The sequence below is a fragment of the Amia ocellicauda genome, chromosome 20 (assembly GCF_036373705.1).
Source record: "Amia ocellicauda isolate fAmiCal2 chromosome 20, fAmiCal2.hap1, whole genome shotgun sequence".
Taxonomy (NCBI): domain Eukaryota; kingdom Metazoa; phylum Chordata; class Actinopteri; order Amiiformes; family Amiidae; genus Amia; species Amia ocellicauda.
The window spans coordinates 10967609-10991634 of record NC_089869.1 but is presented as its reverse complement, the minus strand read 5'-3'; the positions used below and the strand labels follow the sequence as shown (position 1 = coordinate 10991634).

The 24026-nt window shown below is 39.6% G+C and overlaps 1 long non-coding RNA gene across 1 annotated transcript in view; it reads left to right on the top strand.

Annotated features, from left to right (window-relative positions):
* Positions 1–1046: 1046 nt before the first annotated feature.
* Positions 1047–24026, top strand: part of LOC136715831 (uncharacterized) — a 32432-nt gene continuing 9452 nt past the window's right edge. The window contains exons 1-2 of the long non-coding RNA XR_010805096.1: positions 1047–1282; positions 22670–22789. This is a non-coding gene — a long non-coding RNA (uncharacterized LOC136715831). The remainder of the gene's footprint in view (positions 1283–22669; positions 22790–24026) is intronic.

The window sequence follows — 24026 nt, the reverse complement described above, 5'->3', positions numbered from 1 at the left end:
CCAGTATAGACAGATTGACAGAACAATTAGTATCACCAGGATGTAACAAGCTTCCAAAATCAAAGTATTAAAGATCACATTTTGCACTGGTCAAAAATCGGGGTCGAATGATCCTCACAGTAAGTACAGTATTACCATGAATGAGTGTGGCTGCTATAGAAGCACACACAACCTTTCCACAGGCTCCAATAAACCATAGATACCTGTATTTTGTGTTGACTGCACAGCTATAGAGGGTGGGGCCTCAGCCAATAGGCATTTCCGTTGTGAAAAGGCTTCCCTTAGGATTTGGTTCTCATTGGACCTTATCATTTGTGTTTTGTCTTTGTGATTGTGTATTGTTCGGTATGTTTCTTCCCTTTTTTTATTTGTTTCTATTTCTTTGCAATATTTTGAATAACTATCCCAACTTCATATCTATCAAGTTATATAGTACATAATATATTTGAATATATAAATATAAAGATGGGGTTACATTGTGTATATTGAGAATGGATTACTCGATAGATTTAGCTAGCTGGATTGCTCAACCCCCCAAAACATGCTACCCCAATCAAATCTATATAAATTCTGGTCCACTATAGAAGTGCCACTGTAGTGTCACCCTTGGCAGTAAAATACAATTCAATCACTTGAAACAAACCACCTTTAGTATACACTGTAATGCAGTCTAACACCATGCCTATGTGTAGAGATATACTTTGTATGATTTATTGGTATATAACTCCTGACATATGTGTGACAGTAGTCAGCATCATATACATCCAACCTGTAGGCTCATCAAACACTCAGAAATGCTGCAGCTACATTATTGTACAGTTTTGTACAGTTCAAAAACCCCTGGTCAAAGGTGGTGCTGTGGGCAAAACGCGACAAAGCACCCCTGGGCTGAGCTGCGGTCGCGGCGTTCGTGTGCGCAGGTCTGCGCCGCTCCACCAATGGGCTCGGCGGGATGGTGCAGCGCTGCGCAGAAGGCGACCCGGGGGGCGCTGCTCTCCGCTCTGACGGGCGATGGCGGAGGCACTGATTGGAGGGCTGGGCAGGAATGCGCCGCCGCCAGACAGACAGGGGCAGCGAGAGGGAGACGGCAGGGACGCAGCCGCGGAGCAGCGAGGCACGGCACAGCTGCACGAAAAACACATATCGCAGATAAACAGGCGAGCTGGGCACATCTGGGCACATCTGGGCATTTCTACGTGCCGGCCTGTCGAAACCGAGCTGAAGTTCAGCCACGTCCCGGGCCGAGCGGATTAACCCCCTCGACGCCGCCTGCGCGACATAGGTGAGTGAGCACGCCGGAGCCGTGGGGCCGTTTCCCGGCTGACAAAAGGGGAAACGTTGTGTGTGTGTGGGTGCTCAGGTCGTAGTAGTGGAGCACAACTGATACACCAATGGTTGTGTAACGTTGTTTCTACAGACGAGCCTGCTAATTGGATTATTACACAGCGGTCCGTCTTCGGTTTCATTTCGTGGTGTGTTTTTGGGGGTGGGGGCGCTTTAAATGAGCTGCAGACGGGGCAATTATTATATTATTAGCAGTAGTATTTAAACAAATCTCGTCGGATTGCCAAGCTGGTCTGTTACTGGGCTGTTGTTGTTTTTTAAACATCGTGGTTGCGTGCAGTCCCTGGCTAATCCAGTCCCACTGCAATCAAACTGTTGTTGGCTGATTATATTAATGTCGTGTCGTTATCTGTGCCTGTAAGACAATGCAAACCTACACCCGGGAGGAGAGAGGAAAGGCACAGCGGGGTCGCAGTGTGACCATTGGAGTTGTAACCAGTGCCCTCAATGATACAAAGTGGTCTTTTTGTATCGATTTAAGATCAGTTATGGGCAGCTGGTCCAGCTTGATGCCAGTGCTGATCTGTATTGGCATTGCCATCCTGGCATTGGATCAGCCTGTTACTGACGTTTTGCTGGTCGCCCAGTACTGTTGTCTAGGTAGGGCCTGTTGGGAAGTAGGGGGTGAAAGATGGAGGAGAAAGAACACGTATTTATCTCCAGTGTTTACTCCCTCTTCTTACACAGAGCTGACTTCTGATACAGGGGGGAAATGGGGGGAAACTTGTAATATAGGAGCATCCATCAGACCCCGATTTTTGGATTTATATTGATATCATATTCATTATAACTTTAAAAACGTGATCAGGCAAGCTTTTTTTTTTGTATTCTCGTTTTTCTTTTGGGTGCTGACGCCCTAGTTGTGGGTATGACATGTCGTTGAAGGTGTCAGAGCTTAATATGTCTTGTCAGGAGCCAAAAAAGCACATGTGTAAATATGAGAGCTGGGCTGCTGTAGGACTATACATGTGATAGTGCAGAGCACAGGCAGGATTGATCATTGCATTTATTACCAGCACCAGACAAAACGCAACATCTGCCCATGAACAACCTGGAAGCATAATTGTTTGATGATAGTGATAGTGGTGGAAGCGGGGAGTTCAATGTTGTCTACTCTTTTTTTTATTTTTTATTTATTGTGCTTGTTTAATTATCCAAGACAGCAATGTTGTTTGTTTTATTTACATTATGAGTCGTGAAAAACAAGCAAAAAGGCTTAAATATGTACTAAACGCCTGGGGAATCCTGTGTTGGGGCTGCCTATATGATATAGCTTTGTGTGTGGATCTGAATTCAAGACAGGATGGCGCCCAATTTTCACTCAAAACATTGCTTTTTTGAAAGTCTCTTTCTGGTAAGACACCACAACACTTGATGTTTTGGCCACTTATCCTTCACGAGCAACAATTCAGTGCCAACAAAAGAAAGGTTTACATGATAAGTAAAGCGCAGACAACAAGGTTTTGTCCTTAAGCACAAAAGAACAGTTGTTGAGAAAGTTGTTCACATTCAGTGGGCAGTTGATCACAACTGGAGCGGACCATTATCAGTTTAAAACCAATTCTTCAGATCTACATAAGTAAATTGTATTTATAATTTTTAAACAATGACACTAACTTATTCTACAATACACCCACATGAATGTAAATCGATGTGGCTGGTTAATTTTTAATACTAGTATGAAAAATGATTAGCCTGATTTCTTTAAGTGTAGGGTAAGGTCTATGCTGCCATAGAACAGTGTACTTAAATGGCTGTATTTGTAATGAATTAATTGGTTAATTAACTAATACTTTGCTTAGCCTTTCCTAAATCATGTTAATAGTTTACAAATCATTGAATTCCTACAATTATTCTCTGCCATTCGAATAACCTTCCCTGGGTAAAAAAAAAAAATGGTATGGATTAAGACTAGTTTATCCCATTAAATCATGTATCTGAATTTTGTAACAGCCTTTAAGAGGCACAAAACGGAAAGCTACAAACGTAACATATGAACGATCATCAAAAGTGTTTGTTAATTTAATATAAAATACTTAAATGCTTATGAACCAGATAGTCCGTCTTTACTTACTTACACACACAAGCTTTCCATTGGTAACTTCCATTTATTTCATGTTTTATTTTTATTTTGTGTGTGGGGGGGCTCTGTGTTTTGTCTCAGAGTCTTGTGCTTGCAGTCTGATTACCACTGGCCATTTTTGGTGATGTTTTTTTCCCCGCTGCACAGAGATGAAACCTGGTTTTAATTTAGAGAGGGACTGCTTTTCACAGCCCCCCCCACTCCCCAAAGCTGCAGGCAGAGCCGATGTAACAGAACGCTGGAATGAGGGAGGTCAAAAAACAGATGGAAATATTGAAGGTGGAATACATCTGGTTTGAAAGGCAGTAGAAAAAGCAAGGCCAGGGATGAAAAGTGAAGTGTTTTTTTTTTTTTTTTTACGAAATGAAATATAAAGACTAACATTAAACATATGCCAGACAGCTGTGCATTCCCTGGCCGGCCCTGGGTTCTCTGTTACAAAAATAACACTGGAGAATATCAGAAGCACAGAGCAGGAGAGTTGAAAGGCCAGGGAGAGGCCTGCTCCAGGTATTCCAACACAAATAAGCTCATAATGGTTCATTATGGATGACAGGACTGTTGTGTTTAATTCAGCCCACATTTTCAGAGCCCCCCATTTCAAATTAGTCATCGTGTGTCTGACTGTTTATGTGTTGGGCCCAGTGATTAGTTTATGACTGGCCATTGCTATGAATAGCTAGTGATTAATTATCATGATTTGCAATACAGGGCTGCAAAAGAAAGAATTTGTTGTTGAGCCTAAAGGAGCAGGGGAATTTAAATAAATAATGTTAATTTCAGCAGGGAAATGGATATAGAGTAGTGTAAATAGATTGTAAGTGTATTAGTTCAAACCTACAATCTATAAAACTAAAATATAGCCTAGCTTTTGCATCCATCTCTTTGGTTTTGTCTTTTCTCCCACCTTAGTGTCCAGATTTGAAGTTTCAACAGCTACACTCTGCACTGCAAAAGTCCTTTTTTGTGCCACCTATGAGATTATATGCCCCCATCTGTTAGCAGGTCCTTATATTTTGAACAATTGAGTTCATAGCTTTTTTCACTTTTTTCACTTTCGCAACTCATAATGTAAATAAAGCAAACAACATTGCTATCTTGGATAATTTAACAAGCACGATAAATACAAAATAACAAAAGAGAAGTCAAAATAGAAATTCCTGCTTCCACCATTTGAATTGTGTGTATATATATATATATATATATATATGTTTTTTTTAATCTTCCACTGGGTCCTAATGCTACTTCTGCACTGGTATTAATTGGTATGTATGGCTGTTCAAATGTGTTCAGAAGGTAGTTCATGAGTAGGCCTCCACCAGTCATAAGTAGGTTAAGAAAAAAAAGGAAAAACGTGATCTTGCCCTACCTCGGCCTTCAGCTAATGAAAACACAGGGATGTGATGACGTTTGCGTGTGGGAGTTCGTATAAGTGTATGATACTATAGTTAGCGTTACAGTGAGCAGACTGTGGGCCCGGAAACGCCACTGCCTCTAGTGAGAGCTTCTCACTCTGTCTGTATTATAGTATTATTATTGTTATTATTTTGTTTCATGCACACTGATCTGCTCTTAAACAGTCATTTGCTACACTAGCGTTTCTGCTGGTCACTTGTGTGTTGTTTAAAATGTACAGTGGGGAAGAGCATTCCCACTTCCTGTCACAGAACTAAACCGCAAAAGGGTTGCTTATGACCTGTTATTAGGCTGCATACTGTTTTTGTAATGCTCGAAAGCAGCATCGTAAAGTTTGTGAGTTTAAAATAAGTCTGTTTAGTGTCTTAGTGTGGATAAATCTGTGTAGGGGTGGAATGGATCTCTGTGAGAGCAAAGGTTATAGTCCAACGAAATAGGCCTATACTGCCATTCCCCTTTATTTACTAAGTTTTACATGACAAGTTACATTTGCAGGAAATGGAAAGATGAACCACTAGTACTGATTCAGATCAGAAAATTCCTCAATATGTTGATTTGAATCCATATTACACTCTCCAGGGAGGTTTTGCAATACTTTTCTTAAGCAATATTTGTGTTCTAGCACCCTGACTGATTTTGTTGTGTCCTTCAAAAATGTTGTGATCTCACATTTTCCCTGATGTGTTTGTTTACTCGTTGCACTTTGCTATTGAGCACAAACAAAACCAAAGTCAGATTGCAGGAAATCATGTGACGATTTAAGGGCAGGTAGTGGGGAGACACTGTCACCAAGCTGAACATAAACAAAAGTTGTTATCTTACTGTGGAAAAAAGGAAACCTCAAACCTGTTAGATTCCTTCTTAGACTACCAGTGTTAGGCTCCATGTGTTAATGGCAAGAGAATGTTTAAAAAAGTGACGCCATCTTCTGACCATCATATTTTATGGTCACACCCTCAGTATAGATCTGCAGATCCGTACAAAATTATTGACAAAGCGGATGTAAATTCTAACAGTCAGTTGTTCGTCATATAAAGTGGCACTGTATTTCTTATATATTCAGAGCTGTGAGTGTTATCAGGGTAAGCGATAAAAGACGTCGTCTGCATTCAGACAAGGGGTGTAATGATGTTATGCTTTGCCTAGGTTATGATACCAATCGTGGGTATCTTCTCACCGTACAGGCGGATCTAGATACCTGGGGGATACATGGGGGAGAGAAAAAAAAGCTTACATTTCATCTCTTGTTCGCATGTACCGACACATTTTGGTGCACATTGTTTGGAAAGATAGGACAAGGGCTCTGTATGATTTTTGTTTTGGCGTTTTACAGCCAAATTTGCTCAGATTTTTCCAGTGAAGAGGACCTATGAAAAAAAGTAATGCAAATTCCATTATGCAACATGCAGGTATTAGGACAAGGAGATATGAATGCAGTTATTGTGCTGTCATTTATTTAAATTAGTACCACAGCGTACGTGTGCATTAAACAGTGTAACTGTTCCATTGCCTCAGACTACACTACCCTCTGAAAACGCCGTGCCTATAGTCGAGTAATCGTTTAGTGCCGCTCTAGTTTGGAATCCATGTCCCGTGAAATTGCAGTAGGGGGTATCAACATACACACCGGCTTCCCACCATCCCGTAGGATGAATCTTGTGTACGACGTCCTCTCTGCAAGTATTGCATTAACAGTGTTGTCTTTATTTGTGAGAGCAGGTCGGTTTATAAGTGCAGCACAAATCCTTTGCGTTCAGCATCATTCTGCTAGTACTACAGCATAACAAGCTTTGTGAGACTACAAGTAGAGAGGCAGTTTGCAGCAGACCTCCGATAATAAACGAATAATAGTATATTGCAAGTGTGCCAAAGTTGGCCACGTTTCTGAAATGGTGTTTATGATATGACAGCTTTTCTACATCAGTATGAGCAGTTAATTGGAAGTTTACAACCTCTTTATTTGGGATGCAGGTTTGTACTAATCAAATATTCTTCCTTGTGTCTGTCTCTCAGACCATAAAGACTGTACTCTGAATGCTTTTTCTCTTTGTCTCCTTCCCTTTGAATACTGTGGTTACAGCTCGCAATGCAGAGATGTTTTTGTGAGTATAATTGACCATTTACAAGTCTTACTATCCTAATTATAAGATGCACGTGCTACAAATGGTTTCTGTTTTCGTGTTATGCCAGCGCATACTTCATTACTTGACATAGTGGAATTTCAAGTTCATGTTGTTTTTGTCTATGGATGGAAATACCAGACAATTATTTACATATTGTTTAGTTTTGTGAGTGTACTATTGGCTACATTTAGTATTTGAAGATTTCCATAACCTGCTGTACTTGGGGACGTTTGACTACTCTGTCCTGGAATTCTGATTTGAATGTCTGTCTATGGTACTTTTGGAAAAAAAAAAGGCCTACTGCTGAATTGTCATTGTCTTAAATGTTAGGCATTTTAAAACCTGACAGAGAAACACATTTTACATTGTTTTACATACAGTTAGGTATTTGCAGCTCAACAACACTTTCAATTCCATTTCAGTACTAGATGTCTACAATAATGTGGGATATGGAAAGTCCTTTTATGATGCGTGAACTGTGCCATTGTCACTGTGGTCGAAAAAGCCGTAGCAGTAGCACTTTACATTAAAACTGCAACCAGATTTCAAAATATTCACAACCATCCTAGCAAGAAGTTGTCCTCCGAATAGATTTGCTTTCAAGAAAAGATAAACGCCTTCAGCATCACCGTCTCTGTCTTTTGGGGAGAAGAAAATGCAAAAACCATCTTTGTTGTATTGAAGTCTTAAGTGGGATTGCAGCGTACTCTCTTCCTGGCATTTTGTGACTGAATCTCAAGCTTTGTTTTGGATAAGAGTTACTCTTAAAATCATTTTTTACACTGCACTATTATTGTTTACCCCTTCATTTATGCCCCAATCGAGTTACTTATTGACGTTGTTAAATTTAGCCAGGAGTTTGTGTGCTCTTCATTCACAGACGTGACGTGCGGTTTGTAGAGCAGATGTGCGCAGTTCTGTGCTGCTCCACCAATGGGATCGGTGGGATTCTGCAGATCTGTGCAGAACTATGAAAATCTGTGCTAAACGAACCCAACCAAAAGGTCAGGCTGCTGCAGGGACTTTGACCAAGGGCAAAGGTTTCCCCTCCATGACTGCACCACAATGACACAGTTTATGATCGGTTATCTTCAAGTGAGGAAACTGAGAACGCAGGGGCGGTGTGTTTTCTTTCTTGTCTTCTTTTGACGGATAACCTTTATAATAAACTATCTCCAGCCCAGTTGCCTTGATCCCGACACATTGTAGTGAGGCTAAATTAAGCAACGTCATGATTTCTCTTTTCCCCTCCGTGACACTTCAAGTCAGTGCCACAATAGTTAAGGGAACTTGCATGAACTGAAATGTTCCCATTGGATATCTTCTCCTTCTCTGCTTAGCCATACTGTTTGCCACTTTTGTGTACTTTGGCATCGCTATATTTTTTCACTCTTCAGCTAAACCTTGCTAAGCTCCTCACATTTCAAGGCTGAATTACGACAAATCTGACTGGAGAAACAGGTCACGAAATGGTATTTGCATCATTTGAGTAGCAGATTTTATGGGAAATAAATTATTCATATTTCTTTTGCTCAAATCTAATGTTTTTATTAGAATTTCACAAAACTCAGGGACATCTTTTGAAATCTCTGACCAAATAATTGGCTTAGTGCTGACCTATATTTCCAGGTTTATCTAAACTATGGGGCCAACAGAATAATACCAAAGATGAGACCCAATTACACATTTTGTTTCTGTCAAAGCCTCTCCAACAAGGTGATTTCGATAATATAAAATACAGAATTTTGTACTGCCTAAACTCATGATATCTTGATGAAGCCATAATTCAAAAACTCCTTCTTCCCTAACGTTACTTCGGAAACCAATGTATTCCACATGCAAAAATGGTCCGCCACTGCCATGTCAGTCCTCGAAAAAGAATAAAAAGAAAAAAGGGAAAGATGGAGTGAATCTTTTCTGAATTCTATTGAAGTCTTGTTTCTAATATTGTATGTGTCAATGAAAGTAGTGACATACTTATTTGCAGGCTAGTGATCATCTTGAATTGAGAATTTGATATTTTTCTGTACGCCAGATAAAATAATATTTCACAATGATCGTACATCATGCTTTCCCCTAGGTATAGGCTAACGTGCTTTGTGCATCATTGCTATATTGGTATTCCTGTTTAATGGTTATTAAAAATATCATTACTAGCATACAAGTAGACATTGTTTATTCTACTTGTGATTTAAATAAGTGCTATTTTTTTATGGTGTCATGGATTATTTTATTATTTATTATAATTGTATTGTTTATTTTCTCCAGATCGGTAGCATTTATTGCTTATAAAGAAGAAAAATGTGAGCATAATCCGAATATATATATATGTATGTTTTTATTTAATTTGGTGTTCCCATTATACAAGACCTTTTACTTCTTAAATGATTAAACAGGCCAATCTACTTTTCCTTGTCCACAATTAACATAGTAGAAATGTACAAATATTTTCCAGTACCTGTTATATTAGTGATAGTGGTGTAGTAAAATCATTAACATTTGAAAGATTGATAATGATAATGAATCTGGATGATTCTTCTGGAGGGGAGGATAAAATATGCAGGAAGGAAATGTTTATTTGAAAAATAAGTTGCCTGTTGCATTTATAATAAGTCCTTTTCTTCTGTCATAGAAGTGTATTTATTTATACAATTAGTTTACAGATTGACTGCATAGCCAGGGGCATTTTGAAAAATTGAAAAATCTGAAATGCAGTATTGTCAGTCCAGAAGGAAAGCTGTCTAAATCAAGTTGATTTAGTACCAGTACAGCTATTTGCAAGATGGAATAAAAATATAAATTTCATTTTCCATACTGTTGTTTAAAGATTCCTTCTGAAGATTGGCATTATATATTGTGTGTGCTGTTTTTATCCCTCTGAAAGTGTGGGATTATTAATATGAGTATCCTGTATTTTGAGTTGCCAGTTTTCCTGCCATAAGATATAATTCTTGTCATGGCTTTTATTGTGATCTTTAGTGATTGGTGAGCTCACTTCTGGATATGCCCGATTTTGCGTGGACCTTTGAGCACTTTTGGGAGAATCGGTTTGCAGTGCTCTTGTAAAACGGCCACAGTTGTGCATTCATTTAAAAACTAGTCTTGTGCTTGATTACATGCCCTTTTTACAGGGATGTGCTGCCTCTACTACTTCTCTGTATTCCTGTTAGATTTCCTTTTTAACTGCAACAAATGAAGCTGCGAACGGCCTGTCACGACAGCTAAAACGCCAACATGCTGGGAATTGATTAATATATTGTGGTAAGGAATACAAAGTGGCTTTGAGCTTGGGGAGATGCAAAAGTCACAAGAAGGATTATTTATTTAGACCTGTCCTGCATTTTAACTTCAGATTTATTTGCCTTACCTTCCTCCTCCTCTTCCTCACCAATCCTGCTGCCAACCCCCAACAAATGTTTCAATTTCAGACTTTTTGGGACGAGATTAAGTTACTTTGGAAAACTTGCTGCCGAGGCGGTGGAGGGGGAAGGGAGGAGAGCCGCGAAGATCGGGTTTCAGGTTGTGAGTTCCTCTGTCTGCTCTGTACTCACAGTCTGGAGACACAGTGGCTGAGCCAGAAAACATGCAATCACACTTCTAGCCATTCTCCGACTTTCTGCCCACCTCCCCTCCCCCACCTCTCCCTTTGAAACAGCCTGCTCTCCCGACTCCCTCCATATAGAAATTGAAGCTGTCATCGCTGCTCACAGAGTCAGAATCTGTGCGGTCACAAGGGCGCTGATCGGGTTCTGTAGAACCACCGTGTCTAATGCAGCTTTGACAAGAGCTATGTATACAATACATTATTTCTTTCCACCCATTTGAAGGGGATCAACCCCACCAGGCTGGCTGTTGTGTTGGTTCAAGTTGTGTATCATCATCTCTCTGTTTCCCATTGACCTTTGTTTTAAATCCATATAGGCAGCAGTGTGAATAATTTAGAGGAGTCAATGGCTTCTGTTGGTGGGGTCGAGGTTTGTAGGAATGAGGAGATCAATCTCTGTGTGTTGGCTGTAATTCTGCAGTAGTGGCAACAGTATTTTGAAGAAAGGGAGTAAGCAGACAGCCTTAAAATGTTTGTGGTCAGTTCATAGTGCCAGTCTTCAAGCTGAAGAAAACTAGTCAGATACACATGTGTCTGAAGCTTATTTAAAACAATGTAGTTAAGAGTAGGGTCAGCTGTGAGCGAAGTATGATTGATGACTAGCAATTACGCAGGATGCCGAAGAGACTATGGGTAAATCTTTCCTCACCTCCAATAGTTGCAATTGTAATTCTGACTTGCGTGGGGAGACTTGAACCGTCCCAAAGTCCGGATTTCACGAAGGCCCTGCAAAATTAAAGACTTGAATCCAGTTCGGAAGTTCGCATGCCAAGGAAGCCAACTATGGAGGAGGCCGGAGTGCAAGGAATATAGAAGAAAAAGTGGAAGAAACTTCAAGTGAAATAGCAGTGTTTTCCGAGGTGCGACTTTTAATTAGCATTTGTGTTGCGTGTCTGGGTGATGCGGCAGTTCCTTTCTGGGGACATCTCTGCTAGACTGCAATGCAGGATCTGTCTTGTAGCTCAGTCTGCAGGTGGACATGTGGGAATGTAGGATTTCCCAGCCCACCTGGGCTTTGAGATTAGCAACATAGCACTTATCAAATTATTAGTCCCGTTTTCCCTGTGGGGGTCAGTGAACACTAGTTGATTACAGCTTATAGTGCTTCACACGAAGTCGCTCACAACCAATAATATCATAACTGCTCTATTTTAGGCGTTCCCTTCCTCGCTACAGAGCTATTTTTACATTGTTAATCTGATAGTCTGAGTGGCATTGCATCTCCTACGACGCAGATTACCTTCATGATTCAAACAAAAGGATCTGAGCCTGTCACCTTTCTCAGGAAAATCACGTCTAGAGAGCGTAAAATTCATGGAAAGTAATGCGACATTTATATTTTAACTTAAGCAAATGCTGCAGACAAAGTTGAATAGGGTTGAATTTTTACTGCTGATCAGGATATTAAAATGCCATCAGCGACTGTAAGAGCTGGCTGATTTAGGGCCAAAGGGTTCAAAGTGATTGCAGACTGACAAATTGGTATGACATCATGGGTTCGGCCACAAGAGTCAAAAAGAATCTGAAACGAATGTTGATGACATTTGCCATTTGGTTTGGGAGAGAGAGACGGAAAAGAGGCTAGTCTAGGATCCTTCAGGGGAATGTGAGAGACCTCTCGGGTGTAAGAGCTTCAAATCTGAGGTGACGCCCAACGATAAAACTAATGGTAGTTTCACTTGTAAAAATCAATGTGTGTATATGCGGGGTGGGTGCTCTGTAATGTCTGTTTCTTGTGTTGTGAGATCTTGACAAAAATACAATATACTGTGGGAATAAAGAGCTGACTCATTCCACATAATGGTATGGATACATGATGTTCTAAATCTAGGTTCCTCTGCACTTGTTGACTTTGTGGTCATGGTGTAGTGTTTGAATGGTTTGTTTGTCCATTGTGAGGTGAGTGACAATAACCTTTATCTTCATTTTCTATTTAAAGGGAGACATGTTCACGCTGAGTTTCAGTAACCACCTTTTTCCCCAGTGTACTACCAGTATAACCTAGATTACCTTGCTGATGAAAGTATACCTTCCTTTGATGTCTGTTGACTGAGGAAAACCTAATGAGACTATGCCTATGAATTTACGTGTGAACTTCTGGATGACCGTTCTATGTGTGGTTAAACTTTAGGCAGCTGGTACATGACAACCTCTTGTTAATATGTAGGAGAAAGCAAAGAAAAGCAGTCATTGGTTTATGAGTTATTTTTGAAATAACATTTTGCTCACACAGTTCCATGCATTCATAATTCTTAAGAACTTCAGCATTGCTATAATTCAATCAATACACAGCACACATATGGATTTCTGATCAATTAGCCTGCTATTAAAAAAACCTGGACACCCCAGGTCTAGGTGCTGATAAGTTATAAGGAATCTTGCCACGCTTAGGGCCTAGGAGAGGTAAGTCTGTGTGTTGTGGTGGAATAGGCTAGAAGGAAAATTAGAATCAGGGCAGGCTCCTTGATCTGCTTCCTTTGATGGTCTACTTGAAATCACACCCTTTGTTGCTCAGTATTTCAGGAGAAGGTAGTCATTTTTGAAGAGCTGTGTGGTCTATTAGCACCCCCCAGAATGAGAGATTTGTATTGTAAGGATCTCATCAGCTGCAGGGTGACTCAGAAGCATGACGTCTCTGGGCACAGACAGCTCCTCCTGAGGTTTCTCATATATGTAATTATGGGTCAGTGCATATATGGCGTGACCTCTTTCACAAGGACGTTTAGTAATCTCTTAAAATAAATACACTCTCAAAAATAAGGAAAGTTCTGCATGTTCTTTGCATAAACAAACGTTTGCAAATATTCATAATCACTAGTGTGTGTTTCCCTGGTCACTGGAATCTGAGTAATCATTAGTAAGGCCTAGTTGTGATGTATCAAACGCTGTCCAGAATTTCTTTAGGATTGAAAAACAGTCCTCCATGCTCGGTGAATCACTGAACCCACAGGCTTGTTTATCTGAAAAAGAGTTTATTTTATTTTGTGCCCTAGCCGTTTTTTAATTTGGCCGGCCTTAACCTGTTTCTGTCAAACGCCAGTGGTTTTCTCTTGGAATACTAAAACCTGGTTGGAGTCTTTCAGTTTTAAACAATCCAATATTTTCTCTTCCACAAATCTATTTAAGCCTCTTCAGATATTTTGTTTCCAAAACAAAACCTGCCAGTCATGTGATTATTATTATTATTTTCCCAGCTACGTCTTTTGTATGCAAGGTGGAACAAAAGACTAGTGTTGGCAGAAAGTACCTGGAGCATGCAAAGTACACATGCACCAATTATCAGCTGTGAGACGACTTCCTTTTGTTGAGCCCAGTGAAGAATCTCATTTTACATTTTAACACGGGATTAAAGTTATAACTTTCAAAGCGTTGTCTGCAGGGAGATTAGACCCTGGCGTTTCTAGTAAACGGAGACTAATTTCAACCCTGCGCTCATTATTAAACAAAAGAGTCAGTGGAATCTTTATTGTGGGATTGCTTTGTATACTTGAGTGCTAAAAAAATTATACTGCAACAAATTTGAAAAAAGTTTGCAACCTCAATGTCCCCTCTTTTAAGGCAGGTGAGCTGTCTGGCTGCAGGGCACATGCACAAACTTTGACAAGAATGAACCTCTGGTTTTATTTTGGTCTGTTCTGCTCTGTAGTAAGGCACTACGCCCTATGCCCAATCATCAGTGTTGAAAACTTGTTTATTTTAATTTCGTTTCGAGAACTTGTTTATTTTAATGTCATCGGGAGTTGAATCGCTGTTCTAATGAAGAAGCCGAGACTTATTAGTGGTTTAGGACGAAGGTGCCTAAAATAGAAAGGATAAAAATAAACTTTTTTGAGAAGGCCAGGAGCGCCAGGGTATCGAGGGGACTGATGTTGGGGCGGGAGGCGACATTTTGTTTCAGGCAGCACTGTAGAGATAGTGGAAGGCTTTGTACTCTGAAAGTCTTGAGTGTCATGCTACAGTTGAACACAAGGTAAAGGCCAACTAGACTACCTTCTACAATTAGACTTAAATGTTTTATTTTCACCATATACTGAGTTTTAGAAAGCTGTAACGTTGGAGATGTTCATAATATTTTCCCTTTTTTGTGACTATATACTAGATTTTCTGTGCTTTTGTGGCCCCACTTTGCCCAGCTTGTTTGATTTCCAAGTGAAATCCTGTGCTAATTTCCAAACCCATTTTTATGGACTAATACTGTCCTTCTTTGGAATCAAAAAAGCTGACTAACGAATGTGCGAGTCACTGTATTTTCCATTGCAGAAGCCTGTTAAATGTTTTCCACCCATCATGATAGGACCAGCTGGACCACATTTGAGCATTACATCTCGTTAGCTTCATGATTGTCACTTGTTATTACATGGCGAAGTACTCAGTTGCACAATGCCTCACATGAGTGAAAACCCTTTGATTAGGGGCTTTAGCTTAGCTTTTTTAGAATGTTTAAATCTACAAAATCGCATTTAAGATATTCATTCAGACAGGAGCACTTCCATGATTAATGAAAATAACTTGATTTGTAATGTAGAGACATATATTATCAGCATCTCTATTTTACACTTCCAATGGAGAAGTCCAGTGATCTGGTTTCCCCCCACGTGTTTTGATAAACCAGAACCAACTCCATCCTATTTTTTTGGAAATGAGAACAGCTGAATGAAGAGAAACCAAAACTATTTTCCATTACATTTACAATATTTTTTTGTCTAAACTGCATCAGTGTGATTCTTGCATTAAAACTAGTTTGAATGAGTATGTTTAAAGGGTAATGGATGCTACGGAGAGGTTAAAACCAAAATGCAAAAACAAAATAAATGAATGGTTTATTTAAGCAAGGGAACTGAATGCTCAACACTTACAGGTGATATTATAGAATGATGAAGTGTTTATATATGAGTTGTTAGAGCAAAGCACGTTGTTGAGCTGGCTAAACTTAGCTGTGTCTCCTGTAGAGTTTCAGGAAACTCGTGACATGCATACTACAGCATCTAGAAGTCAGCTAGCTATGTTTATGGTGTTAAATACATTGTCATGTGTTTTTATTCCTGGATATGTCCACATTGAAAAACAATGTGAATGTGCCTGTTCTCTACAATAAAGATGCATACAAATCTGATTGTAATCACAGTTCTTATTTGACTCCAATAAGAAAACTGAACAGTCTGCTTTAGTCAAAACTAAAGTGTTTTAAGTGCATTCATATTCATATAAAATGTTAGGAGTGTGTTACACTGCTTTCAATGGTGCTTTTATGGTCAATTTAGTCAAACTCTGGCCCAACATGAGAGGAACAGTGCACAGCTAATAGACCTGCACTGCTTAAAACAGTTTTCTTTTTAGGCTGTAGTAAAACTTGTAAAACTTGAAGCCTAGAGTACAGGACATGTTCCTTCTTGCCTTCTTCATAGACAAGTATACTGATATAACTCAAACCCTGGCTTTTATTACTTTCCTTGTGTTACTTTACTGTCCCTTCCCTCAGAGTCCTGTGCACACTGGCAGGTTATAGGTTTGCTTGGACAGCAAAGAGATCAATAATGTTGCATAAACAATTGGTTTTTAAATCACAACTCTTTAACCTTTACAAATGAACACACTCAGAACTGGCTGCATGGTTCCAATGTCGTTGTTTTCTAGAGCTTTTCTGACCAGTCTTGTGTTTCAGGCCTATTTTAGGCATCTACTTTTTAAGGTTTCTTCATTTGAAAAAAGGTTGTCAAGTTGGTGCACCAAACAAGTCTGTATTCTGTAATTTTTTCCCCTCATCCTGCCTTGTAGGTTTTCCTTGGAATACCTTCCAGTGTTTGAGTATTTATTGTGCCCTGTGAAGTCAAACACTTTTTTTTTCAGTGTCATTTCCCTTATAGATCAGCCTTGCTTGTATAAGGCTAACTGTGGTCACATAATTTACTTTTCTTTATTTCTTGCCCAATGCAGATTCAATTATCATCAATTCCTTTATGTAGCCCTGTGTTTTGCATGACTTGGCTTTTTAAATGGTTTCAGTCATGTGAAATGTATGCCCTACCTATAGGGCATTAGAGTTTGATGGGGTTAACTGATGTATACAAATATTAGTTCATATTGTTTTGCGTGAGCATACGGTACTTACGTAACAAAGTTTGCACACCCTTCATTTGAACCTGTTAATTTAGTAAACATTAATTTAAGTATACTTCTGATAGTTGTTCTTAGTTTGTCCAACACAGGATCCAACAACATTTATTAAACTAAATAAACCCCAGCATGCCATTGTTTCGAAACAGGAGTAAAACCTATCAACTGCAACTCGATTCCAGGGGTCTTCCTAGAAAAATTACTTTCAGGGGCTACAAGAGCTGGGCTTCCCTGTCAACAAGCCCTTTCAAATGTCTGGACAGTGGTCTCCATAGGAGAGTGTCGACACTGGAATGGATTTATGTGGGACTTCACAAGAGAGACATACCGTTTGTTATTTTGTGGTAGAGTCATACCTGTTAACAATAAGCTTAGGGATGAAAAGGGGACTCCAGAGCACTTTCAAGACATTACATCATACTGTTGAAATAAAATAAAAAAACGTATTGGCACTTCAGAGCAATTAAGATATGCAGCACTCTGGTTCTTGGAACGCTGTCTTGCAGAGGTAACCTCATCCTGGGGAATGGACTTATTTCTTGTTTTATATATATTAGAGAGAGAGAATATAGACCTTGCTTTCCTGGATATCCCTTGGATATTTTTCGGAGCACTGAAAGGGCTTTAAACCAATTGATATTTCAAAGATGATGTTCAATTCCTGTCACCTCTTAAAACATTCTTCAGCTTTATAGCCCCAAGCATAACAGGGGACATACATCCCAGGGGGCTTAATGCTGCAAAAACACGTTAACCGACCCTTTATCTGTGCTGTAAATATAGTGGATTTTCATAATCTGTCAAGGTTCAGCTGTTCAGCCAAGATCAGATACAATCAGGAATCTAAATATTTGTTCAAGTGGGCACTGACAAGAGACTGTGGCCAATTTGAGTTTTAATTCAATGAACATTACCAAGTTAGCTTTTGAAAGATTATGCATCATTGCTGTAATATTTGTAAGGGTGTACTAAACTCAGTTGTTGGATACTAAGAATCATAAATGCTGTAATTAGCCCATGTTGTTGTTTTGTTCCTTTCGCCTTTTGAATCTGTAAAGGACCAGGATACACAGATAAGCACATTGTCAATTAAATGAAATGCTTCCCGAGGTAAACAAATAAATTGACATTCGACACCAATTTTATTTGGTTTGTTTTAGTTTTTAAATACCTCAATCCTTTTATCCCCCCCCTCCCCCTTTATTGTTCTATGGCTTAATATTCTTTGTAAGTCTCCCTTGCTACTTGCAGTTTTAGTATTTTATTTTATTTTACTTTATCTATACGCGAAGCATGTTCACTTATCATGGGATGTTAACTGATCTCCAGGGCTTAATTTTAAGTGGTAGTGGAGCAGTTTCGGGAGGTTTCAGAAACCTGAGATAATTAATTGGATGGCTTGAGAAACGACAGGTCAGGGGCCTGGGCTGCATCTGCATTTTAGGGAAGGCGTTGCTCTTATTTGGTAGAGTTTTGTCAAATTTTTAATGCTTAGTAGGATTCTGAAGTGAAGTTACGCCTCTTCTGTGGAAAAGGAGGACGGCGAAGAATAGCTCAGACTCCCAGAAGAACAGGCCCTTGAGCCTATAATTGGCCTATACCTGCGAGAGCTTGACCGTGGCAGGCCAGACTCGACGTTACGTCATTGTGTATTAGTCACAGCCATGGAGCCTCTCTGCGTTTGTATCGGTTTGGGGACCCCAGGGACCCGCCTTGCTGAGGCCCCGCGTCCAAAACCTCGGCTGCGTAATGCGTTGCAGATGTTCCTCTTACCCACACAGAGGAAAGTCTCAGTTCAGTGCTGAGTGTTCAGTCTGGGTGTCGTCTTGTTTGGGCCTGATAAATAGGAGCTCACTCCCTTACGTTATTGCAAAAGCGATTTGTAGGCTTTGGAAAGCGAATGTTTTCATTCCCATCACTTAAAATGTGACACGCTAAGGTCTGGAAGGGAACTGACTGCCAGATAGACTGTTGAGATTATCCACAGCAAACTGGCAAATGGAAAAATAATAAGTTCTCCAAAATATACTCAATGTGTACATGGCTTGTCAGGCGGAGTGCAGCATTTGATAAACAAATCGTATTTAATTTTATTTTATATTATCCCCCTCTCCACCCCCTCCACAGAATTTTGGAAAGCTTGTTGATCATACTGTTGCTTGGGTCAGACACTCCCAAGCATCTTTAACATCTGGGAAGGATCCCATTCCCCTATTGGGGAGGAACCTCACACAGAGCTACTCTCACAGAGCAGATCAGGGCATCCAGTCTCCTCACTGAAGGTTCCCACACAGAGCGATTGTGTGAACTAAAATAACCTCCCTCCCCTTATAGTTTTTAATTTCAATTAGCTATGACTGATCATTCACTTTGGTCACATTAGTTACCCTTCCGAGCTCCAGCAGGTTTTATATATACCCCCGTGTTACTCAGTTAGTTTTACTAAATCCGCCAGAATTAACGTCAGCGATGGAATCTTCAAATATTTGATTTCCACTTCCTGGAAACTCCTCGCTGTCTCTCACACTCGCACACACACACGTACACACACACACACACACACATCTGTACATATAAACACATTTTACCATTGTCTCATTTGCGAAGATTTCTCTCAGGTGCAACTGTGTTGACTGGTCATTAATGAGAAGGTTTCTCCGTGGGACTGACCAGTTGGCTTTGGCCCAGTTCCAAGTTAGATCTTGTACTGTACTGTGCAGTGTGTAGCAATAGTATGACTGATATATAAGAGGTAGTATATTACTATTGTGACTAAGCATAGTATTAGGTGGGGAGAATAAATCACTATTAGGGCTTGTTTTGAGTTCCTTCTAAAGAGCATTAGTTTAATTCTGTTGTCTGATTGAAGACAAACTAATAAACAAAAACATCTTCCTGTTTACAAAGTTTGTTCAAGGGAATTTAGTTACACAACTGCCTTCTATTTTAAATAAATTACATCTATGCACATCCTGATACTTGCAATTGAAGGTGCATGTGCAAATAAGGCATGGTGACTTTGAATACATTTTTGTTGCCATGTGTGAGGGTAGAAAAAACAGCACTGGGGAAAATGTAAAATAATAGTTTCCATGCCGAATGGGAGGATGTGTACCTTTTTAAACGTTTGAGATTCACAAAGAATAAACGAATGCCACTGAGGCAGGCTTAGTGGTCTGGTTGGGGGCACTGTTGGTTCTTGATCTGCCCAGCGAATCTGCCCAGCGTCCATGTGTGTGTTATTCCCTTGTAACGTTGGTGTGGCTCAACTTAATGCTCTCCTTGGAAATTTGCCCAGTGCAGTTACAGCATCAGAGGCATCCCAAAAATATTCCTGTATACACAGAGCGCAGTTAAAATAGACAGTGTGGTTAAAGTGGCAATTATCTACTGCACCCTTCAGTGACCTCGGCCTTCCTGTGCAAGTGGTCCGCTGGAGAGATGTTCTGAAAGAGAGGAGGGATAATGTTTGTAAACAGATAGTGAAGCTTATCGGTTTCACAGCTCTGAAGCATAGCATTCTGAAATTAGTCTCTTCCATGTCTTCACTCCTCCCATCCCCTCTACGCCTTTGATTTATACGCCTATGCCTTTTTTTATTTCATTTTTTGCACACATTTGGTTTTAATTTAAGAAATAACCAAATAAATCATCTGTGCATTATTCTTCGTTACTCACTCAAGGGGAAAAAATACTGCAGCACTGCGTTATACTGATAGAGTGCAGACCTGGAGTCAATTACAATTTTAGTGGTGTAATTTGTACTAGTTAGCTATGGCACACCTGCATAATTATAGTCATAACGACAGCATATCAGTCATCGAATATAATTGATCGGTTAGAGTTTAACTGCATCATTGTTCTGCTGTGAATTATTATTCTTTTCCACTATTTCATAATATGATCAATTATAACTGACAATAACAGCCTGCTTGGTAGTATTTTGTTATTTAAAATGTATATTAATCATATTTGGAATCTTTGCGCACCCTTTCAATGCAGAATTTGCAAACCAGACCAGCTCATACACTAATAAACCCCTCACACTAGGATAAATGTAGGTGCATGCACTGTCCTCTTGCTCTTTAGTGAATGGTCCAATATGTTGGGCATTTGCTTCTGTGCAAAAGAAATGGCAAGGAACAGCACATGTCTCCCTGAAAACATTGAAGAATTAGCTGATTAGCTGAACAAAGCTGATCAGTTATCAAGAAGCGTTGTCAGCCGTTTGTGAGTCTGCCTTTCACTTCACGAGTACGTAATCGAACGAGATCATGAAACGCTCCGGACTTGTTGTTTCGAAGAGGTTTTATTTTCCTAACCTGGTGATAATTACCATTCTATTTAAAGGTTTTATGTTGTCTGGTGTTATTTCCCTTCAGGCATTAGTTCTTGTTGTTTTTTGGAAAACCAGGAAATTAATTTTGAAGTTAGGGTTGTGTGACTGCACACACCTTTTTATTTCTTAATGTTTTTCCTCCCAAGACCATTTCCACATGCTCTATCTGCTTCTTCTCACACTGTGTAGAAGAAATTGCACAGTAAACTTGTTTTACGCAGGACTAGAGTAGATCTCGCCCATCAGACGACAGGCATGGCTGTTGTATGGCAAGCCAACAAGCTGACCATCTTGGGTTTGTGTTATTGCTCAAACCATTTCTGTTACATAAATTAGCTACAGCAGCAAAAGTGATAATGTTTTAGAGCAGCAATAAACCAGTTCAGTGCAGCTTTGACCCGTATGTGTCCCCATTAAGTTCAAATGACTATCCCTACAGTTTTTCAATTGAATATCCCTCCCTGAAGAGTAACGGTGACATTTTATTTTATCTCCATTGGAACCACCTATCAAGGACAAGTTTCGTAATGCCAGTGAAACCTATCCACTGTTACATTTAATATTGAAATGGATCAGCTTATGTAGGTAAAAATGTGTATGTGCGAATGTGGGTGAATTAACCTTATAATAAATAGGCACTCTCTGAAGGTTTACTAGTAGTGAATTCCGAAAGTTTGAGAGCAACGCCTAATCCTCTTTCAGTAGAGGTTAACGGGTCAGTCCCTCAATTCTTGTAGAAAAGATTTAACGTTTGGTCCGGTGACAGTCTGTCTGCCGCACGGTGACTCCAGTCCTGCCATACGATATCCCAGCCCGTTTCAGGTTGCCTCGGCTTATAGTGATTTAGTCTTTTCTAAGCCTCCGTAACCTCAGCGTGTTGGTGGTGGCAAGGGAAGAAAAGTAGTGATTTTTTTTTTCTCAAATAGGCTCAGTGACAGTGGGAATGTGACCTTGCAGGAAAGTGTTGGGACTGTGCTTGCCTTCTAATACTGTCCTGGTGTACTTTCTTTTGAATAGGAGTCGCCTCCATTTAGTCTGTAAGCACATAGTAAAGATTTAAATCCCAAACAATCAGGGAATGTATCTCCAAGCCAGATAGAGCTGAAATAAACCATGCAAATACATTCCACTGTTAAAGTTCATTGTGGTGCATTACTCAGAGTGATGTCATGTTGGGCCAAACTTTAAACCATAGATTTCTTTATTTAAATAGAGCTTGAAGTCACTTCACGCTTAACACCCTGATGCATGTTGTATATAGTATTTCATCAGCAATTCCTCTGAAGTTAGCTGAAATATATATATTTTTATTTTAAATATAAAAGTGTTTATCCTCAAAGTCAAGTTGTAATTAAATCAATCATTGCAAACCTGGGAATATTAAACCAGAAGATCAGGAATAGAGAGAGTGAGACAGAATTATATTAATTATATATAATTCATCTCAGCTTTGGTCTGGTTTGATGAATAAGCCAATTCCCAGTCTACTAAGTGAACTTTTATATTATTTAAAAACAAAACTTTGTGCCAGGTCAACCACAGACTTAAATTTGCATTTGGGATGGTGGGGGTGTTGTTTTTTTATGGTTATTGAAGTGTTGGATGCTGCATGGAGATTGATTTGAAATATTTTTCTTTTTCTTCAGGTATACTTTGTGCGATGCTAACTTTCTACTTCAAATTAGAGCCGGAACTATACGCGATTGGATACAAATGATACTCAACAGAATTCCAGTATGTCTTCTAACTGTGGATTCACACATGAGGTAAGATTGTGTGGTTTCAAGGTTTGCTTTTATTCTGAAACGTGTGCACGATATGATATAAATGGATTGAAAACACTATACATTAAATGCAGTAATGACAATTTTTATTTTCTGCATAGTAGACTGACATTTTCTGAAGTTTTGAAAAGCTTTTGAAAATTGAGTCAATGCGCTACTTTGTCATAAGAAGGACACGGCTCAAATAAAGTACTACTTCTGCCAACCTTTTTTTGTGTTGTCAATGTTTTCCGAAAACACGTAGCCATAATCTAGAAGTGTTTGACTATATGTGGTAACACAGTCCTGGGTTATTGCTGATTTTGCTGAGTGATGCCAGCCCTCGAACTTCATGCGTCTGTGCTTGTTAAGTTGAGCTGCTTATATATTTTTTTGTTTAGAAGGTATGATTACCAAAAATTGATTACCTTTGCCTGCAGCAAAGATTAACCCTTAACCCAGGCAGTGCCACAGACTGCTCTTGTAATCAGTACGTTTCCTGTCTTTTAATTACTCCATTTAGTTTCTTTTGGCCTTTTTAACCTGTCCTTTGAGTCTGATTATTAACCACTAGAGTTCTGCTGTTGAACTCATTTAGACAATGCATATGTTCTTGGGCTGAAAATGGTTTTCGTAATATTTTTTTTTTAAGCAAACATAACCTTACCCAGTGTTCTGTTAAGGGATTTTACCATTAAATCCTCTCAAGGTCTTTAAGAGGATATAACCAGATCATATTCATTATTTGCCTTTTTATCTATGATACAGAAAGTTTGTTGTATTCTTCCCAGTCTTTCTTTTGTAAGAAGTTACAAGGGTTAACAGCAGTATTAACTCGCCGAGCCTTCAAACAGAGCAGGGGAGCCTTTTTTTTTTTTTTTTTGTAAATTACAGCCATATGTTTGTAGAGGATGTTAAGCTGAACAAAATGATTTGACGTGCCAGACTTTAAACAATAAATAGCCTGTGGGCAGTCCTGAGATTTTCCAGTGTGCCAGTCGGGGCTTTATTACTTTTACTCACTCCAGTCGTGTTTGTGGGAGAGGTCAGCGGAGTACGGCGTCATCGGAGCTGCTTTTGCTTTTGGCTGCCTGCACACCGTAGAGAGAGAGAGAGAGAGAGAGAGAGAGAGAGAGAGAGAGAGAGAGAGAGAGAGAGAGAGAGAGAGAGAGAGAGAGAGAGAGAGAGAGAGAGAGAGAGAGAGAGAGAGAGAGAGAGAGAGAGAGGGGGGGTGGGGGGG